General features: G+C 53.9%; 1 protein-coding gene across 14 annotated transcripts in view; it reads left to right on the top strand.

Moving 5' to 3' along the window:
* The first annotated feature begins 3,572 nt into the window (after positions 1-3,572).
* Positions 3,573-15,900, top strand: part of MAPT (microtubule associated protein tau) — a 42,349-nt gene continuing 30,021 nt past the window's right edge. For 12 of the 14 annotated variants that reach the window (XM_053965041.1, XM_053965049.1, XM_053965047.1 and 9 more), the window contains exon 1: positions 3,573-3,703. The gene's annotated coding sequence lies outside the window, so the exon portion shown is untranslated. Of the gene's footprint in view, positions 3,704-3,883; positions 3,983-13,326; positions 13,346-15,900 lie in introns of those variants that run through there. The other 2 variants (XM_053965037.1, XM_053965038.1) reach the window with 2 other exon arrangements.

Here is a 15,900-nt window from a genome sequence, read left to right as displayed (position 1 = left end):
GCTTCTGCCCAGCTGAAAAGAGACAGGAATAATGTTTTTTCAGCTGGTGTGCGGTCAAGAGGGACCACTAAAAGATGGTTAAGTGCCTTGGCCTCGATTTTTTGGGTCTCTTCATTTGCTAAAGAGGTCAGGGTGAAAGGGTGAGTTTGTTTATCCCGAGCTCAGCACTGCTGAGGACCTGGCTGGCTCTTTGTGCTGAGTCACGGCCCGCTGGCCGCCTGCGCTGTCCCAACACCGGGAACCTTTCTGTCCCCAGTTCACATCCTCGCAGTCGCGCTGGCCTTGGCAGGCTGGTGAGGCTGCACCGATTACTCTGAAAATGAACTGTTAAGTTACTTCAGTTGGAGAGAACCGTGTCCAAGTTGCAATACGTGTCTGTTTTGCGGGGAAGGAGCCAGCTGAGCTCTAATCCCCGCCCCGAGCCGCAGCGTCCCGCGGCAGGGACGGTTTGCGTGAGCCCTGCTCGGGTCTGTCCTGCCGTGACACCGCAGGCACGGCCGGGAGACGCTTGTGTAACTGCCTGCTCCCAGCTCCACGGCGCTTATGAAAGCCAGCTGGTGTCCTGGGCCAGGGCCACGGCCTGGGAACCTCGCTCTGGGGCCGTGAGCCTGGGGCTCCTCACTGAGCAAGGGTTGCACCGTGCTCTGTCAGCACCTGCAGTCGCTCTGCAAGGATCAGTCCTGTGTGGTCACTTTCAGAATGGCATTTTGAAAGCAATTAGCCCATTTCCTTTATTTAGGTGAACTTTAACGGCCAGGTTACAAAAGGATCTGGGTAGTGCTTTAATGGAATTAAGCCAGTGCAGAGTTTGAGTATTTATTTCAGCTGGGATCATTATGGTTTTGCAAAAGCCAGGCTTAAGCTGAATTAAGTGACTCGAATGAAGCAGCTTGTGGCCAGAGGAGGCCCCGGGGACATCAGACTTGTATAACCCAGAATATAACCCAATATAACCCAGAATTTCTAATGCAGCTGCAGCTCTGCAGGTCAATTCCCACCGCAGGTGAGACCTGGAAAGTGGTGTTCTGCCTTCTGTAGCACCTGCCGGGGAAAACCTTGGTAGTTACCAAACAGGGGACAAACCTCACCTGGGAGGAAAATAAGCCTGGTCTTAGGGATGAAGAAACAGGTATGGAAGATAAAAGACCCCCTGGTTTCCTCCCTAAAGGATTCCTGTATAATTTTGTGTTACAGTAGTACACACCTAGCAGCAGTATGGGCCAGGAGTGCAGAGGAAAGAGGAGCCTGGCCTGAGAACGGTAGGAAAAATTCCCAGATCCCTTTTCCACTAAACAAAAGCCCCTGTGAACACGAAGAAGAGCCAGAAGAGCTCAGTGCAGTAATTAAACTCTACATCAGCTGTCAGCCTGCTGCACATACAGGTAAGAGATGTGCCCTTAGAGAGCTTCTCTGCAGCTCCTCTCAGCTGGGGCAGGATCTGCTGATCATCATGAGCTCTTCCCACCTAGGGCTGCACTTTGGGACTTGGGCTGCTCCAGCAGTTCTGGAAACATCTCGGTGTTGCTGCAGCAATTGATGCATTTCACTCTTGACTAACCTTTGCCAACAGATCTTCTAAATGGCCTGGATGTGGCTGTGCCTGAACACTGGCTGGCACTGGCTAATGATGCCTCACTGCCCAGCCCAGGATTTCTTGGATCCAGACAGGATTTGTTGCTGAGAACTCAGGCAGGTGTAAGTGGGCATTGAGGTAACTTCAGGAAGACGGGTGTTGTCATGCTGAGCACTTCAAGAAATGAGGCCCAGAGTCTCTTTCGGTTTTGCTGCCTTTAGCTGAAGAAATGATCCCGTTGGAGGGCGCTGAGCTGACTCCCAGCCAGCCTGGTGGCTCCTGGTACATCCCACATCGCCTGTTGGAAGAGCTGCTGTCCCACATTGGGCTCGAGCTGCTTGCACTGCAATTCATCTCGCTTTCTGTTGCCTCACAAGGACGGATCCCCTTGTAGCATTGTAGTGTTTATTTTACAATTCCCAAAGCTGTGATAGATTTTTGAGAGGATTTTTGTGTCTAACCTAGGAAAATTCTCCAGCTAAATTACAGTGGGTACTTTTTAGGCAGTTCAAAAATGGACAGAAAAGAACCGTTCCTCTGGTTTTAGATGGCTCGCCTATTACTATTGACCTGAAAACAAACAAACCAACCCAACTTTCTCATAACACTGCATGTTCATAAATCAACTTTTTTTTGTACAACCCTAATCTGTAAGTCTGCAGTTATTGATACTGTAGTAAGAGAATAGCTCTGACACTCCATAAACCTTTATTCCAAACCAAGACGGACCATTCCCAATCTGGTCTGCTTTAAAAAGCAAACTGCTGCTGCATGTGTGCGCTCCTGGAAAGACCTGGCCAGGAAACTTCCTTTTTCCCATCTAAGTTAGACTTAAAGAGATACCCAGCAACTACAGGTAAAAAAGGCTTTAAGAAGAACCTGGTGCTGCAGGTTCCTCACTGTTCCTCTCACAAAAAGCCTGTTCTTACACTGGATGTTTGTCCTTGACTTGCACCTCAGTGTTTGTCAGGAAAAACCGAAAACTGGATCCTGCCTTCCTGCAGTTTCTCTATTAAATCCAATTATTAGGGATAGTAACCCTCTTAACACAAGGTAGTAATTCCATCGAGCAATCCCCACTGGGTCCACAACACTTCCAGGCCGAGCAAAAGCAGCTCACTGCTGTTCCAGATGAAGCAGGCAAGGTCGAGAGGGATCTTTTGCGATCAGGATCTATTTTTTTTTATTCACCCTCTCCCTTTGCTTTCCAGGGCTTCAGGCTGGCGGCAGGGTGGTGAGGGAAGCCCGACGCTCCCCAGCAGCTCAGGGCCCTTCTCCTGTCACCTGTTGCTCCTTCTGACAGGCGCCTGCTGAGCCAAAAGCCACCGGGAGCCGCCAGCCCCGTCCCTCCACAGCCTCTGCGGCCTGCTCCTCTCCACTGCAGGTGCTGCGGGTGATGCTGCGGAGCTGCCGCCGTGTGTAGGAGGCGGCTGCTCTCCCTTTGTCAGCCTGGAGCTCGCCGGGACGAAACGACACCGGCGTGGCTGCTCTTGAGGTTGCTGAGGGGACGCCGCTCCCACACGGGCCGCGCCGCCGCCATCTCCGCGGACGCTGAGGGCCGTGCGTGCCCAGCAGCGCCCGGAGGCAGGAATCGGGGCAGAAAATCGTGATCAAAGCGGGCGGCAGGGCCGGGCGAGGCGCTGTCCCGCATCCCCCGGGGCCGTGGCGGGAGCGGGGATTGGGGGGGGGGGGAAATAATCGGGGAATCGGCCCCGGCCGCCCCTCGGCGCCCGCCGCGGAACGGAGCGGGCCGTGAGGGGCTTGGGGGGGGGGGAGGGGAGGGGGGGGGCATCGCGGCAGCGCCCCCTGCCGGCCGGGGCCGCGCGCGCGCGCGCCCGCTCCCCGCAGACAATGGGGCGGCGGCGGCGGCGGGGGCGCGCGCGGGCGGGGCGAGCGCCGCCCGCGAGAGGCGGGGGGCGCGCGCGCGCGGCGGACGGCGGGGGGGGGGGGGGGGGGGCTCGGCGGCGCTCCGCGCACGCGCGCGCGCGCGCTCCCGCCCCGCCGGCGCGGCGAAGGTTCCGGAGCCCCGCGCGCGCCCCCGCCCCGCCCGCGCCGCCGCCGCCGTCACCGTCCCCACCGCCACCGCTGTCACCGCCCGGCTCCGGTGCGGACACCCCCGCAAGCGGCAAGGTACGGGGAGCGGGGGTTGGCCGCGATGGGCTGGGGGCCGCTGAACCGCCCGCCCCGTGGGGCGCGCTCTCCCCTTCGCCGCGTCCCGCGCGGAGAAGGGACGGGGAGTGGGGAGGGGGGGGGGGGAAAAAAAAAAAAAAAATCAATCAACCGCCCCGAGAAGCAAAATCCGGCCGTTTCATCCCAAAAGCGAGCGGAGGGGCGTGTCCCGGTGCCGGCGCCCCGGGGCTGCGGCAGCGCGAGGCGCGGCCCCTGCGGCAGCGCGGGCGGCCGGGGCAGGTGCGGCGGGCGGGGATGGATGGAGCGATGGAGGGATGGATGGGGAAGGGCGGGTTCGGGGCTTTCTCCCCGCTTTGCGCCCGTTTCGGCCCCGTTCCTCCCGGCAGGTGGGGCCGGGGCTGCGGCAGGAGGGGCGGCAGCGCGGGGCCATGTTCTGCAGCCGCCTCGAGGGGGGAGGCAGCGGTGATTAAAAACGGTAAATTAATCAGTAATGGGAAACCGTAACGAAAAGGCGTTTCGAATTAAAAAAAAAAAAAAAAAAAAGGGAAAAAAGGAGCTGCACACGCCCAGCCCTAAATTTTGCGCGGGGGGGAAGCGTTATTGAGGTCACGGCACCCCGGCGCTGCCCGGCTTTGTTGCACCCCCCCGGTGCCCATGTCGAGGGGTTTGGTGTTTAACGTGAACGAGGTGGGTCCCATCCTGTTGAATCCCGGGTGTTTTCCAGCCCCGGGATGGGGATGCCCATCCTCATGGGTTTGGGGCTGGGGTGATGCTCCTTGGTGTCACTGGTGGTCCCTGGATGTGCCGTGCACATCCCAAGCATCCCAGTGCCATGCTGGAATTGCCCTTGTCATGCTGGAATTGCCTCCTTGTCCCTTCCATCTGCCTCTTCCTGTGCTGTCTCTTCTTTCTCGTCCCAAAATCCCACCAGGTGGGGCGTGGAGCTGCCCCTCTTCCTGGCTTTTCCCTTTTTTACCTGTGGTTGTTGGGTATTTCTTTATTTTAAGTCTAACTTAGCTGGGGAAAGGGAAGTTTCCTGGGCAGGTGTTTCCGGGAGCACACACCTGCCCTCCTGCCTTGGAGCAATTCAACCTGCAAGGAGCAGAAACAGCACATTTCAGGTGAGGGATGGAGATTTCTGCCTGCATCCTTGTGCCACATGAGCACAAGGGAGGATTGGCTTAGGGAAGATGATTTTCCCTGGTGTTTTTGAACACATAGAAGCGCCATCCTGCTGCTGCTCGCAGAGGGCAGCTGCCATCACTTCAGAGGGAGTTTCTCCTTCCATTTGCTGTGGTACCACCACGCGAGGTGCAGCTCCATTTGCAGCGAGAGGCTGCTCTTGCCTGGAAGCGTGCTGGAAGGAGCAGCTGAGATGAGCTAAGCTGTCACCATTTGTATGCAGAGTATTCCCGAGCTTCCCCGGCGTGGATGTGGGCAGATGTTGGATGCGTGTCCGAATCAGTGGAACAAAATTTGCTGCTGAGAATCGTTGATTTGTCTTGTCGAGCGATGGCTGCCCGCTTCCATCCGTGGAAGGGGTTTTGGCTCTGCTGCCAGTACCTCACATTTGGGGGTGTTTAATGGCTTTCCTTGTGGGATTCAGTTTTCTTGGCGTTATTTTTCTCAGGGTGGTCAATCAAAACAGGTCTCAGTTGGGAGTTTGCAGGCTGCTCTTGAGGGCAGAAAAATTAAAACCTCATTCTCTCTAGGAGTAAGAAATTGCCTAACCCAGTTATGCTTTGTTCCCTCTTGATACACTAAATACTTGGTTTTCACCCCAAGATAAGCAACTTAAGGAGAAAAGCAAAGCGTTGGCTGATTTACCTGTAGTTTGTAGAGGATTTGAATGTAGAATCATGGAATGGTTTGGGTTGCAAGGAGCCTTACAGACCATCTCGTTCCACCCCCCTGCCATGGGCAGGGACATCTTCCATTAGCCCAGATTCCTCCAGCCTGCCCTCCAAGCTTCCAGGGATGGGGATCCCCTGGCAGATGGCTCACACCTGATTAAAGTATTGCGTTTTCTCATTCTTTGCCTAAGATGCAGGTAGGGTTCATGTTTTGAGACCTGGGGAATGCGATGCCCATCCCACAGATGGTGTCACAGATCAGACAGGGATGTTTATCCTGCATCAGCGGGGATTAACTGGGGATAGCAGTGGTGGGAGCTCCGTGAGGAGGGGATGGGCCCAGTCCCTGCGGGTGGCAAGTGCAGGTTTTGTGTGTCACCCTCTGTCAAGCACTGTGTTAATTATTTACAGGTCAGGCTTCTAATTTGGTCTTGCTCACCCTTCCCACTCCTCTGTATCCCCTTGCTGCCCTCTGCTTCCAGCCTCTGCCTTCCCAAGGTGTTCCATTCAAACTGTCCCATTCCCTCTGTGCCCGAAGGACTGCAGCTTCAGGAGGACCAAGCAAATGTATTTATTTCACTTATTTTATATATGAAATATATATTGTATATATGAAAAGGGAGTGCTGTAGGTTTGTCATTTCCTTCCCAAAAGCCATGGGAAATTCTGCTCCCCTGGTCAGACCTCATAGGATAAAAATGAGGAAAATGTGACACTGTAGCTGCCCTTTCTCCCTGAGGAAGAGCTGGGTGTAGCCAGTCAGGGATGCTCGTAGCATGCTGGTGAGGTGGGTGTTTCATCTTCTGCCTTTTGTGTTCCTCTGCTGCATTTCAGAGAACCGTGTTCCTCATGGAGTGCTCGTTGATCTGTGTAGCAACACAGGCTTTTTTCCAGTGTTTTCCAGGCGTGGGATTTGGCAGTGGGTACCCACTTGGCAAGGGGTTTGCTGAGCAGTCCTGAGGGTGCAGCAGCAGGGATGGAGCAGATTGCTCCCCGCTTACCTTTGTGTCCCCACGTGGAATTTGGGCTCCGCAGCATCGTGGGGCTTTTGGGAGAGCCACGTTGGGAATGTTTTTGAGCTGGAGACGGTGCCGAAGCTCCTGAAAGCCTGCCTTCATCAGCACGGGAGTGGCAAATTGTCCTGACACGTCCTGCAGCACAGCCGTGGCTGCCGATCCCGCCGGAGCCGCGTGGGCCCGTCCGGCCGCGCTGGGTGTGCCCACCCCAGGCTTCCCACAAATCCCTCTTGGTTGGCAGAGCGTGGAAAATTGGATCATGAGGCACTGTCTAAGGGGAAATGCTCAGGGTGGCCGGTCCCTTTCTTCCCAAAAAGCAAGATTATTCAAAAGCTGGAAGAAAGCTGCGGATTTGAGTTTGTCTTGAGCAGAATAATCTTATTTTGTCAGCCCAGCGTGCTGTTGAGGCTTGGCTGTAGTGTTGGTGTCCTTTGGGGCAGTGCTGCTAATTTAGCTGTAGGAATGCTCTGACACTTGATGAATGAGTCAGGGAAGAACCAGGGTGCTGGTTTCCACCTGGCTCCCAGTATTTTCCAGTTTGCTCAGCTTGCTGGCTGGTGAGGTCAGTCAGCTTGCAGGTTGGCTGGTTGACTCCTAGGCTGCGTGCTGGCTGTGCTAAGGTGTGGGGCTGGACTGAGAGGTGGGAGCTTGCAGTGCAGTGCCTTGGACTTGTGGCAGTCCTGGGTGATGCTGGGAGGGTGTTGGGGCTGCTGGAATGTGGCAGCAGGGTTTAAAAGGAATTTTGCGGAGGGGTTGTGGTTCTGCACGCAGGTAAAGCAGCCGACCCTGAGCAAAATGGTCACAGCTGATGCTTTCTGGCTTGTTCTGAGGTCTGCAAACCCACGAGTCTGTGGAAAAGCACTGAGAGCCCTTTCTCGAAGCAGAATGGGCCTCTCTGGCTGCCTTGGAGTAGCCAAGGCTGTTTAGCCCCGAGGGGATCGTTCCCCTTGTGTACCTGTCCTGTAGCTGGGTGCACTGGGAGCCCCAGGCCAGCATCCTGGCTGTTCCCAGCCTCAGCTGAGAGGAGCAGCAGCTCTCTGAGGGCCTCTCCCTACTGCTGCAGTGGCAGCAGAGCTGGGCTGTCTTTCTAGGTTTTTCTGCCAATGCAGTGTAATCTTTTTCTACCTCAGGGGCTCTGCTGGCTTAGCTGTGGTGCTCAGACTCCAGAGCTGGCTGATGGTGCCTGGAGCTCGCCCCAGGGGCACATCCTTGGGGTTGGGGGTGCTCATCATTAAATTGGGTAATGCTGGACGCCGGTGGGGCTCTGCCTGCCCGTGGAGATGGAAAAGGAAGCAATTGCAGAAGCTGCTTGGGCTGCTGATCGTGCAGAGCAGCACAGAGATGTTCCCACTCACCTGGCAGCACTCCTGGGAGGAGGATTAGGGTGAGTGCTCTGGGGCAGAGGGGGGTGGGTTTGGTGAAACCTCACTGAGCACCAGGCTGGCTCAGCCTTGCCAGAGGTGCAGCCCCCACGCTGGATCACTGCTCCTTCATGGAGATGTGGAGCTCCTGCTCTGTGCAGTGCTGTTCCCACCTGGCCTTTTAGCATGCACAGCCCTCAATCCCAAGCTGTCTTTGCAGGTCACCCTAGGATGTGCTGGATGCAGCAGAATTGTGGCCCTTTAGGTAAACCCTTGTGAGGCTTTTAAAGTAGGCACAGCTCTGCTGTGAGGGACTGAGTGAATCTGAGTCTCTCTTGCAGCAGGATGGATCTCCCTCCTCCATCTGTGAGCTGGAGCTTTGTTTTACACTGAAATCTGCTGGTTGTAGGCTGGGGTTTTTTTAAGTGCCTGTGGAAAGCATGTGTGGTTTACACTGGAGTCTGGAGGAGAAGTATCTGTGCCTTTAGACTTGAGTGGGTTTTCTTTGCAAGTCTAATGAGCTTTTTGCTCCTCAAAAATCAATCCACTGGTTTTTCCCTTTTCTTTCCAAGCAGACCAATTAGTAAAGGTGGTCATAACACACAGCGTGGCTCCTGTTTTCAGTGTCTCTTCTTTAAATATCCAAGGAAAGGGAGCACCGGGGGATACCTTCTGTGCAGCTAAAAGGATTATTGCTGCAGTTGGGCTAATTATTTCCATCTTTGCAGCCTCCCCACTCTACCTGCCCTGACCTCTCTTCCTCGAGCAGGTGTGGTGTCACTGCCTGTGTGTCCTTGCCTCTCTGCCTTCCCTCAGTGCTGTCCTCCAGAGCCGTGGGGTTGTCCCACCCTGGGAAAGCAGAGGGATTTGTCCCCAGGAGCTCGGGTGTGTTTGGACAGTGCCCTCAGGCACAGGATGGGACTGTGGGGGTGTCCTGTGTAGGAGTCGATGATCGTTGTGGTCCCTTTCAACTCGGGATATTCCATGATTCTGTGATCCCGAGTGAGCTGGGGCTCAGCTCTGGTGATGCTCCAGGGCACGTGGGAAGGACAGAGGCTGGAGGGGGATATGGAGAGATGAGGTGCGGTCCTAAGGGGCAGGAAGGGCTGTGTTAACTCCTCAGCACTTCAAGAGAGGTGATGAAACCACTTGTATTGAGGGGTTTGAATAGCACGTGTGAGAGTTCCAAGGGCTTTCTGCCACTTATCAGCGTTGCACTTTGTGGCTCCCCCTCAGCTCCTGCCCCGGGCTGTCTGCCTGGAAGTGCCAGATGTAATTTCAGATGGATTTCATCAGTGTCTCAAGTCAGTTGCTGCAGAATGAAATTCCATGAGGTGTTTGTAAATGACTCAAAAAATCTAAAGAAGCCTCTCCTGTGACTCCTGAAGCCATCCAGCTCAGCCTGTTTGTAGAGGGCTGGAGATTCACTTTTTGAGATAAAACCAACTGTTTTCTGTGCACTGCAAAGAAGTGTTTGCAGGGCTGCGCTTCTGAAGCTGAAATTGCGCGAGTAACGGAGACGTTCAGAGTGGTAAAATTGTTCCCTGTCCTAGGAAACATTTTATCTTTTCTTTGATTAGAGGTTACTTGAATCCTGGCTGCCTTGGCGTGGTCTCCCTGCGGAGCGTGTGTGTGGTGCTCAGCAGCAGCTCTGCTCCTTCTCTGAGAAGTGAAATGTCACTTCACGTGAGCTTCCTGGGGCAGGGAGCACATCTGGCCAGCTGTGCACGTTCCCAGCCAAACCGCAGGCAGAGCAGGGCTGTCACACTCGGGATGAGAGGCCAAGTGATGAGCCACCAAGGCTTGTCCTGGCTGGTTGCTGTGGATCTCCAGGTATCAGGATGAGCCTCGGGCAGAGGGAGAAGGGGCCGTTCCTGCTCTTTGTGTGCTAGACCACGGCGATGACAGGAGGGCTGCCAGAGGAGTCTGTCCCAAGAGAAGGGATAATCTGGAGGGATTCCTTCCTGGAGGTTGGTCCGTGTTTGTGTCCCCTCAGGGTTATGCGAGGAGCCTTTGTATAAAGATGACATTTCTATCTGGAGCTGTACTTGACTTTGGTAGGGTCAGAAGAGAAGGAAATGTAAGATTTGGAAATGTGGCTCGTGTTCCTGCCCTAGTGCTGACCCGCCTGGTACAAAGTGCTGACTCCTCCCTGCAGGAGCCGAGTGTTTCATTACCCTCCTCAGATCCTGCATGTGATGGGGTGAGAGTTGCTGGCATTGAGTTACCTGTGTGCTTTAAGGTGAGACCTGAGAGGAAACTGGGTGATGTGGCAGAACTGGAGCTTCTCGTGCTCTCTGCTGGTAGCTGTAGTCTGTGGTGTTAGTGAGCCCAAAGCTGGGATTTAATCCAAAGTCAGAATTGCCTTTTGTGGTTGATTTTCAGCTCCCACTGACTCTGAATTCAAGGGCAGACTCTACCCTGAGCAAATTCTGCCCTCTGAAGTTGCTGCTTATATGTGGTTTTACCTCCTGCCTCATCAGCATGACAAAGGGTGCTGCCTGGAGCTGCCTGGAGGGATTTGTACAGGAAGCTTTTAACAATGGACGTCTCCAAATTGGACAGAAAACTACACGGTTTTCCCTCAGCATTTCCCGGTGTAATAATGGAGAGCCTGGCAGGCGTGAATAGGAAGAAGTAATAAATGTTGCTGTTGGGGGAAAAAAGGAAAGCAGGTAAAATCTGTTCCAGCTGTGGCATGGCTTGGAGTCACTGCCGGGGAGAACAGATTTAGAGAGGGTGGGACCAGAATGAGGGTATTGGAACCCAGATGAGGACATTGGACAAAGGGAGTGACTCTGGGGTTTGTGGAGCCCTGCAGGGTTGTGGTGCTGGGTGGGTGATCCAAAAAGAGCAGCTGTGAGCAGGAGGAGTCCGTGGTGCTCCCCGGTTTTGTTCTCATCCCGAGCAGCATCTTGGGCACGCGCCAGATGTGAGCACCCTGCGCACACCTGGGCACGCTGTCCTGTCTGCTCTCCTTGCTCATCCATCTCTCCTGTTCCTGCCCTCTCCCCCTTCCATATTAAACCCTGCCTGGCAGCCCCAGCTCCATGCTGGTGCTTGCCTGGCCCTTGCCTTGGGCAGGAGCTCAGCGACCCGGCTTGCTGAGGGCAAGGTGGGGACGCAGCTCCCTGCAGGATGTGGAATTCCAGCATCGGAAATTGCTGATCTGCATCCTCATTTCATGGTTTTGGGGCTTACTTTGCATGAGTTCTGCTTTTCCCCCCATTTCAGTGGTAGCTGGATTACTTTGCCAGCTCCTCCCTTCCCCCAGGTTGCTCCAGGCAGGAGGTGAAGAATGAATACTCTTTAATGTGAAGGCACTTATTAATGCTTAATCTCTCAAATATGTCACTGCTTTTGTGTCTAATAACAGGGCTTATTGTCACGGCTGTCTGAGGCCATGCCCAGCTCCAGAGCAGGTTTCATCAGCCACTGTTGCTCGGTTAACAGAGGAGTTTTGGACTCCGTGGGCTTGTTTGCTCTGTCAGCATCCGGGAGCCTCCTGGTGCTTAAGTTCTTAAATGGAAAAATCCCGTTTAGGGGTTGTGGTGTTTGTGTCCAGGTGAGCAGCACCTTCCCAGTGCCCGGGGGAACGCCAGGCTTGGGAGGGAGCTGGGCGGGTGTAAAGTGACTTTTGGAGTAAGGATTGCTCGGCAGTGACGTGCTGCAGTCGGGGAAAAAAGGCGTGAATGCTTCTCATCAGTGAAAAGGGGCAGTTGTGTGAAGTGGGTGAAGCTTTCGGGCTTGGTGGGGAGAGCAGAAGGCTCCTGCCTCCCTCGATAAGGGATGACAAAGCCGTGGCTTTAGGTGTGGTCAGAGCCTCTCCAAACAGGCTGGCTCCATTCATCCACGATAAAAACAAGCAGTGCTGACACACCAGCAGCCCTGTGTCTTCCAGCCTTTGTTTTAGTGATTGAGAGAGAGCCCGTGACCCCGCAGAACATGAATGGAGCCCTCGTAACCCGAGAGCAGGAGTGAGATTATTTTAAGGCAGAAGTGAGGCTGGGAGGCAGGCGGTCCCTTTGTACATGTCATACATGTGACAGCAGAGCTGCATTTAGAGCTGAAAGGGGATAAAATCCCCGAGGAGGCTGATTGCACCTCGTTTATTTTTAACAAATGTACTGGGGAAGATTGAGCTGGAATTCCGAGATTCGGGACGGGCTTAAATTCGGACAATTTCCCTCATCCCCGTGAGAAGAAAGATTGGCACCAACTGGGCTAATTCCTGGGGAAGATGAAATGCATGTGGATTATGGATTTTTTTTTTTTTAACTTTTTCTTCCTTTAGCCTTTGGGTTAGGAGGGGAAATAATGGTTTTACAACTCTTTGGCTGAATTTATGGTCCGTGTTCCCATGTGGATTGTCACTTAGTCACACTGCCTGCATCTGCTTGTGCTGCGAATCTGCTCATTGGCCCCATAAAACTAAAATCAAGACAAGACAGATTGCTGCTTGATTGTCATCCCAAGTGGCCCAAACTGGGCAAAGACCAGCTGGGGAGAAACATCCAAGAGCTCAGTAGGGATGTTTTGGTATAAAGGTTTTTATTTGTTGTTCATCCTTACTGTAAAATCCTCGTTTGTCTTGTGCCTCAGCACAAACTGTGCTCCCTTGTTAGGAGAAATAAAGGTACAAATGCAGCTACTGTTGGGTTTTTGTGTTAGAAGGAAGAGCTCTGGCTCTCGAATTCTGTGAACTTGTGCAGGGTGTGGGGAGACACGACCATCTCCCATCACAAGTCCCTTGCTGTTCACGTCGTGGTGTGCAAACCATGAGCAGAAACAGGCACGGGTGCCTTGCCAGCCCCTGGGCAGTGGGATCAACAACTCCAGGGAACAGGGCTGGAGCTCCCAGGTGCTCAGGGGGTGTGAACCTTTTGGGGTGCCCACCTGCTTCCCCTGGGCTGGTGTGTCCCAGTCCCTCCCCTCCCTGTCAGGAAATGAAGGATTCTCTCATCCCTATGCTCAGCTCTCCTGCTGGTGTTTGTTTGTTTTCTCTCTTGAGATTTTCCAGATTAGGCTTTTTTCCCCCCCTGCATTTATCTTCTTACTGACCTGATACAGATTTAATAAAAAAAAAAAAAATGGAGCTTTTTGTTTTAGTAAATACAGTTGTGAACATTTTAGGGAACAGTGTTTTTCTGCTGTTACACAACAACATAAAAGCAAAGCAGAAACACTTGATGAATGTCCTATTGTTTGTTGTCTTTTGGCATTAAAGAATGAAAGATGATGTTCAGGAAACACACTGTGACTTTTGACCTCATCTGAAGAGCCTCTGAGTCATGAAAAACAAAAATAATTCAGCAGAGCCAGACAGAAGCTAAAACAGGCGTCGCAGAGCCCGCTCGGGCTGCACGGTGGCTGTTGGGGTGAGGACAGGTCCTGCTGGAGCCCCGAAAGCTGGTGAGATCTGACGTGTTTGTTGCTTTCTAGGCTGAGGAACCAGTGTGTGGAGAGTGCCTGACTCTTTCCTCTGTATTTATAGAGTGTCCTGGTGAGGCTCCTGCTGCATTCCAGCGCTGCCAGTCACCCTCGGGAGCTGGAACTGGGCACTGCGGGGCCAGGGACTGTCTGGTGCCCAGCTTGGGTGTCAGGTGGCTGCAAGTGATGGCTTGGTGAAATGAGCAGAGTGTATGGAGGGTGTGGGGAGACTGGTGTTCCCCTGCAGGGGGGAGCTGGGCTTTTCCAAGCTGGGGACGCCTGTTCCTGCTGCTGTCCTGTCCCACATGGGGGAGTGTCTCTGCCGTGGCACCCTGCAATCCACTTCTGCAGTCAGACTTGGATCCTGCAGGAGGAAGGCAGGGATCCCTGGGGAGCCTCACCTGCCTTGGCTTCTCCCCTGGGACAGGTTTTCTGTCACTGCCAGAGCGATGCCAGCCATGGTGGCGTGACAGTAGCTGGAGCAGATGGTGCTGTTGTCATAATTTTATTTTCTATCCATGTGCTGAAACAGCTCAAAATAACTTTAGAAATGATGGTCCAATCCATGAAGAATGTTTTCCTGGCCCTGAGAAAATCTGCTGCAACATTAGTGGCCACAAGGCTCTCCTGGTTCTGTCTCATCTGCTCTGGCTGGGATCGCTCACTAGACTGGAGCTGTGGCATGAAGAATCTTTCATATTTAATATCTTCATTACTGTGGCAGCATTGAATATTCACAGAACTTCTGTCAGGGTGCAGCAAATGTTGTCAGCACTGGTGAAATCAAAGAAAGAGGAGCAGCTGAGATCAAAGTAAGCAATAAACACATACCTAGTGTCTCACAATGTCTTTCTCAAGCCTGAGGCAAAACTTGGTGGGGCTCAGGTGCAGCTGGGTGGTGGCTGGTGCTGGCACAGCACTGGCCTGGCAATTTTTGCAGTCAAATGCAGACCATTTAACTTAACCTCAGTGGTGCAGAGTGTGTGCACCCTGCAGGTGGCCCAGGGCTCGCAGCAGGCTGCAGGGATGTCCCCAGCCCTGTGCTCTGTGCACCCCTGGGTGCTGCTCTGCTGGAGCCAAGCAGGCAGAGCTGTGCTGCTCCTGCTGGGCCCAGGGCTGGGGCTGCACTGCCCAGCTCTGGCTTTGAAATGCAGCTCGTGTGAGGGGGAAGAGCAGAGCCAAGGAGTTGCTGTTCACAGCCTGCTTTAGACCCCCTGATGGATTGATCACCCTGGGGCTCAGCTCTGCCAGGGTGGGGATTCTCACCCTCCTGGTCCTTGGGGTTGTTTCATGGATGGCTGGCTGACAGAGTGACTTTTGGGGTATTTCTCAGCTCTTTGATTGGCTGAATTACATTGCAGGGAGCTCAGGAGGGGTGTAGCAGTGCTCAGTGCCCTCCCAGATGGGCTGTACTGGGGAGATGGGGGTGATTCTGTATCCACCAGCCTGTCCCTGCCTTGGGAGCTGGTTTGGTACCCACTGGAGCATGAAATAAGTTCTGTCAGCTTGTTTCTAGCCTCATATTAATGAAGAAAATTGTGATGGCCATGAGACACTGCTGGCCACATGAAGTGCCCTGTGTTTGTTCGATGGCAGTTGTCCCCAGAGCAGGTGAGCCCCGCACTGCTCTGCCAGCAGGTCTGTCCTCTGCTGCTCGTCCTGGGCACATCCCTTACAATTCCACGTGAGCCACACAGGGGAGCGTGGCAGCCATCAGTTAGTGGGGATGGATGCCTGCTTTTCTTCCTTCAGGCAATGCAATCTCTCAGAAAAGCCATTTCTGCCTCCTCGTGGTGTCGTTTGCCAGCCGAGGTAAAGCAGGCACTTGATGGGGCAGAACAGCTGTTGTGCCATCGACTGTCCCAATCCATTAAGACTCCAGGGGCATTTTTTGGGAACTTCTTTTCCCTCTTTCCCCTCTCCCCTCATTTTTGGTGGCAGTGGGCAGGCTGGGAGAGAAAGTCTGTCCTGGACTCTGCCGTGCCTGGTGTTGCAGCCACATCTGGGCATAAGCCCAGCCTTGGAAAGGCAGTGCTGGGGGAATATTTCAGCGTTTTCTGTTAAGTAAATAATGACTGCTACAAGCCTGAGAGCTGTCGAGCCCGCCTTAAAACCTGCAGCAGCAGGGGAGATGCTCTGATTTGCAGCAGGTTGGGCTCAGCCTGGGATGGGAAGAGTCAAAGAGAATTAGCTGGTAAATAAGATCTGCCTTCTCTTTGATCCGCTCTACGTGTTCAACTGCTTAAAGGCTTCCCAAGCAAGCAGGATTTTGGGGAGGAAGAATTTATCCCCCCATCGACCATCTCAGGGCTCAGCGAAACGCACGACTGCAAGATGCTGTAGCAGGGGGTGGGAAGAAATCCGAAGGCAGCCTGGCAAATCCCTGCCAAAGAGGCTTCTCTCCCCTCTCTGCAAAGAGCCTGCTGAGCACTCAGGGCAGCCTTTAAAACTGCTGCTGCTTCCTTTTCTGCTGCCACATAAGCCCTTCTCATCAGAGCCCTAATCTAGCTAAAGTTAGTGGACTTAGGGGCAGCCTG

The sequence above is a fragment of the Vidua chalybeata genome, chromosome 26, assembly GCF_026979565.1.
Source record: "Vidua chalybeata isolate OUT-0048 chromosome 26, bVidCha1 merged haplotype, whole genome shotgun sequence".
NCBI classification, from domain to species: Eukaryota; Metazoa; Chordata; class Aves; order Passeriformes; family Viduidae; genus Vidua; species Vidua chalybeata.
The sequence above is the reverse complement of the archived record's forward strand: the minus strand, read 5'-3'. Positions and strand labels throughout refer to the sequence as shown.